Genomic DNA, 5,879 nt, shown 5'->3' with positions numbered 1-5,879 from the left:
TGGGGCACAATAATAAAAATATGGGGGCAATAGCAACACAAAAATATTAATAAGGGGTATAACTACAATAGTAATAGGGTAATCACTAGTATTATAGGGACCCAACAGCAGACCGATCATCTGCAGCATTTGGGAGCAATATTTCTACGTTGTCGACACTACAAGATACGACTCAATCCACACAAATGTGTGTTCTGTGTCAGTTCTAGTCATTTACTTGGCTTTTTAGTCTCAAAGGACAGGATTCGTCTCGACCCATGTAAGATTCAGGCAATCATAAGTTTGCCTCCACCTTCAAATTTGCTTCAGATTCAAACACTCCAAGGGAAAGCAAACTTTCTGAGGAGGTTCATTCCAAATTACGTCGAACTTGCTAAAGGTTATACACATCTATTGAAAAAGGAAGTGCCCTTCATCTGGGATCAGGTCGTGCAAGCTTCCTTTGATGATTTAAAAGAATCCCTAATGGAAGCATCATTAATGTACGCTCCTGATTATCAAAAAGACTTTAACCTGTATCTGGCTACAGCGGATACAGCCATCGCAATGGTTTTAGTTAAAGAAGACAACGGAATTGAACATCCTATATATTATTTAAGTAGGAACTTAAATGATACAGAAAGCAAATATTCCTATGTTGAAAAGCTGGCACTCACAGCTGTTCAAGCGATACAGATATTTCGACACTATATCCTCTTTCGAAAAACTACCGTTCTGTCAGATTGCAACCCCATGACTTATATATTGTCGTGACAGTTGCTGGGGGTCAAATACTCAAAATGGATAGCAATTCCTCAAGAGTTTGATCTGGAATTTGTAAAATCCAAATCGAAGAAATCCCTGGTATTCGCAGAATTACTATGCGATCTCCCATCATCGTCCAACGATGAAACATCCGAAGAAACCATCATGGATGAATCTTGGTTTCTGATATATTCAAGCAATCCGTGGTATGGAGATGTAATCATCTATCTCCAAACCCAAAAATATAGGCCTAATACCTCCCGCTCAGAACAAAAATGTATTCGATACCAATCAAAAGACTATATGATCGTCGGTGATACACTTTACCGTCGTGGTGTCGATACAGTTCTGAGGAGGTGCCTCACCCATGAGGAAGCCGAAAGAGTCCTGAATGATTGCCATTCAGGTGCATGTGGGGGGCATCAATCTGGTTATGCTACGACGCAAAATTTTTTACGAGCAGGATACTTCTGGCCAACAATGTTAAAAGATTGCATAAACACAGTCAGAAGTTGCCATGCATGTCAAATTCTCAATAGCAAAACCAGAAGACCACCCACACCTCTGCAGCCAATAGTTGTTGCTGGGCCATTCGCCAAATGGGGCATTGATTTCATGACATGTAACCCCACCTCGACCGGCAGGCATGGGTATATCATAGTCGCTGTAGACTATTTTACCAAATGGGCTGAGGTGATGCCTACATTAGATAACACTGGTGAAACAACTGCCCTTTTAATTTTCAATCATGTAGTCGCCAGATTCGGCATTCTACAGGCTATAGTCACAGATCATGGATCGCATTTTCGCAATCACATGATGGTTGAATTGGCTGCCAAATTAGGGTTGTCTCATGACAACTCTACTCCATATTACCCGCAGGTCAATGGACAAGTTGAAGCAATCAAAAAAGTCCTGAAGCGGATGCTGCAAAGGATGATTGGAGTCCACAAAAGGAGTTGGCACCTAATCATGTACTCAGCCTTGTGGGAATACCGAACATCGGTAAGGAATGCAACTGGATTTACACCCTTCCAACTGGTGAATGGCCTAGAAGCAATCTTACCAGTTCAGTGTGAAATCTCGTCCCTCAAACTCGCAATCGACCTTCTCCCTATAACTTTAGAAGAGGAGGTTCGTTTCTTGGAACTAATCCAATTGGATGAAGTCTGTCGTGATGCCGCTTTGGCTAATGAAGCCCATAATAAATGAGTCAAGGCGCAATTTGACAAGAATGTCAAACCCCGTGTCTTCTAAGAAGGTGACTTGGTCTTACTTTATGACCAAGAATCCGATAAATTGGGAGCAGGTAAATTTAAGTCTTTATGGATGGGCCCCTATATTGTTAAACATGTATTAGCAAAAGGAGCCTACGAGTTAATGGATTATGACAGGATTTCATTGGCACAACGCCGTAACGGGTTGTACCTTAAGCGTTACTACGCATGATGTGGTGTAGTAACCCATATGCTTTTGTTACATTTTTGTTTTCGCTAAGGGTAATCGTTTTGGTCAAGTAATCCACTTTTTACATTTGATGAAGATGTCGAACCTATTGGAATCATTTGTTGGATATGTCAACGGAGCGAGTCGTAGTTCGCGGAACCTATCTTCTGTGACCTGGGCAATTTTTTATCCAAGTGGCGAGTTAGTAAGTTTCAGAGGGGTATGTATTGGTCGGTCAACAAATAACATCGCTGAATATAGCGTGTTGATAGAACTTCTCTCTCATGCCATCACACATGGCATACGCCGACCTGTCGTCAGGCTAGACTCACAGCTCGTCATACTACAACTCACTGGTATCTACTCCGTCGAAAATCTAGCTATCTATCGCATGTTCCTAAGGGTCGAGATTTTGGAAAGGCAATTTGATTTTATTCAATATCAGCATATTTCTAGAAACTTAAACACATTAACAGACTCATTAGCAAATTATGTGTTAGATAGACATTTGCAACATTTATAAAAATAAGCATTTCATCAATATTCAGGATCATGTAACTTAACAAAAATAAAACTCCGAAAATCAAAAATATATATATATATATCTATATATATATATATATATAATTGTTTATAGTTTACACGTAATGTTCTGTAACCAAGACAAAATTGGTCAAATGACCCAAAACTCAAAATGCTATGGGGCACCCTAGTGTAATGATGCTAGTGATAACAAGTCACCGCCTATGCAATCATGCGTAGGAGCCTAGTCCATCGACTCGGCACGCCAGTAGTATGTCGCTGCAACCTCAAAGGCAGTTCGTCAGTCCTCACATCTGGAATAGCAAGAGTGAGGTCCTCGACCTAATCCTGTAATGCTGAAAGAGTCTCGGCCACATCGAGGTCGCGAAGGATAGCCCTTCCCACAGCCTCTCGTGCTAGAGCGACAACTGGCACTCTCAGGCGTACTACTGACCGAACTGGTCCAACATTTGCATGAGCACATGAGTTCTGATTAGTATTGATAGAATAAAGCACAAGAACATTATAAAAGAAACAATAAACAGAGATATGGTCAAAAATTTTACCCATGGTGCCCCACTGCTCGCCAGCCGGCACTACCAAATCCCGGTCACCCTGGAAATCCATACCAGCATATGGATACTCGGAAAAAACCATCTCCTGACGATCAAACCACCCGAAGAAGGTATCCGAAAAGGAAACCTGAGACTGACCAGCATGTATGGACATATGGTCAACCCATCTCTACATCCATGGCTCAATCGGTGGAGGTAAACCAAGTGAAATATACTGCGTCTGCATTAGCAGGATCTTTTCCAAGGCAAAAGCAGTTAAAAGAGAACCATATCCAAAGTTCTTCAATCTTCCGTTTTTCACCTTGGTCAATTGTTCTTTCATCACAAAGAGTATTGCATCACACCAGTTGAACACCTTTGGTTCAAGGCATTCTAAGGCATACTGCATATAAGACCGGTTGGCCACATGAAGAGACGCACTACTATCCATCCTAGCAAAAGTGAACATAATGGTCCTCAAGGTCCTGTCAGTGACATCTCGGATATTTATCTTGTCGTCCTTGCTCGGCTGAGATCCCTCTCTGCAATACCTGCAAATTTAATCTCTCACAGATTCACCCCCACGGGCCGAACCTGATAATGAGATAGGGGCACCCCGCCTCGATAAGCCGGTCAAAAAATAGATGTCCACGACAGTCAAGGGGATAGATTTGCCCCTAATATGGAACACCTGGCTGGTAGGATCCCATGCATTGAGAAAATATTGCAACAAGTTAATTTGTTGCCTCATGCTAGAGATGTGGAAAAACTTGAACATGCCACAGTTCCGAAGTGCATTTACCGTAACTGGATCATGTAAAGCAAGCATGTCCTATTCTTCATGCTCAGGTTCTCACCATGTAACAAGAATTTTGGGCCAATGAATCTCTGAAAACAAACAAGAGAAGAGTTAGATCCTGATTTGGTGAAAAAAAGGCAAAACTTTCCATGAACAACTGTGCACAAATTTCCCTCCTTGCGCCCATCGCACCCCCAACAGTGTTCTAGGTGTGTTGCATGCTAACTGGCCAATGGCCAGACCAACATGCAATGCACCTTTCGATATAGAAAAGGTGCGATGGAGCCAGGGCGAGTTTTTCAAACCCTGGAGGCTCAAAAAAACCAAAAAACATGCTAAAAATTCAAAAAGGAAAGAATGAAACTGAAGAGCTCAGGTTTAGCTCCTACCTAGTCCAGACGGCGCCAAGAATCATCCACAAAATCTCCCGGAATCAGCTAGTGAAAATCAAGGGGGAAAGCACCTCCAAAGCTCCAACAAACCGAAGTTCAAATGAAATGGTAAAATGAGAGGTAAAAAACCACTTTTAAATTACTTTTCACGTAATTCAAGTAAAATATAGTGTTTTGACTCATTTTTCAAACATGTATTGTTCATTTCTAACTAGTTTGATGAAGCAATTGAGTAGGCAGTACAACCTTTGAAGGAACAAAGTTATTAATGGTAAAATCAAGAAAAACAATGACCACTATATCGAGCAGTTTTAACGCGGAATTTAAGCTCGTTAAAACATAAACATAAGCAATGAGCAAATGTTCCTCGAGAGTTTAAGCTCATTAAAACATGAACCAATTTCCGGTAAATAACCATCGTGAATGTATTATCATCAGCCTTTGAAGCCTTGGTCATGTTCTCATCATCACCTCCACTCTGTATTGCCGTTCATTCACCTCCACTTGATTGTTTACCCTTTTTGAGGAACAGCTGTGAAGAGTGATCTTGTTAGCCATCCTTGTGACACTGCCATGATAGGAAAATTCCAAACCTTACTTGGAATCAGCTGCTACTCGAATCTATCACTCGTTCCTCAAAAAATGAGTCTCCTTTAAGCTCTTTTTAACTGACTCGTAAAATATGAAAAGATTGCCAAGCCATTGGCCTCTCCAGCTCGTTAAAGTGACTAGAAGTGCTATCGCTCCTTTAGATTTTAATCTTTTTTGGACTTGAGGGATTATTACACAAAAATATCGAGCGCTTGTTTTCTTCAGCTCGTTAAAAGTACCGAAAATTCATCCCTTTTGTATTGTTTTATACTTTTTCGGACTCAAGGGATTATGTGACGAAAAAGGATTTTTGGAGTTTCCTTTACATCCCTTTTCAGACTCTCTAAAATTGAAAAGGACCGAATTATCTTTGTCGTTAAACTCGTTAAAACCGAATAGCGACAAACTTGTCCATAGCAGACAAGAACGAGTTTCAGTATCGCTAGGCTCGTTAAAAATTAACAATGGGTTTGCCCGAAGGGAAAATTATAGAACAAGCATAAGTTATCCTCCTCAAGCTTGACAAAAATAAAGAGGTACTGGTCAGCAATGACTGGGGAAATATTGGGAAGGAAACTTGAAGAAAATTTGTTGGTAGCAAGTCGCTCTTGAACATGACACTTTCACTCTGCATCCGAGTCGGGTTGGGTTGTTCCATTCACTGGTCACATCACCATGGTTCCGTCCCACCATCCACATTTTGGGTTAATGCTACCAATCCATCATGTCAGTGTCACTGATATGTTCAAGAGAAGTCGCTGAGAGAATTCACCTGTGTCTCACCCACTGCAATACATTTACGCTCCATTATTTCATGACCGCCACCCTGAA

The sequence above is a fragment of the Pinus tabuliformis genome, chromosome 7 (genome assembly GCF_031772625.1).
Source record: "Pinus tabuliformis cultivar Carrire ecotype Pingquan chromosome 7, CPIR1, whole genome shotgun sequence".
Taxonomy (NCBI): Eukaryota; Viridiplantae; Streptophyta; class Pinopsida; order Pinales; family Pinaceae; genus Pinus; species Pinus tabuliformis.
The sequence above is the reverse complement of the archived record's forward strand: the minus strand, read 5'-3'. Positions refer to the sequence as shown.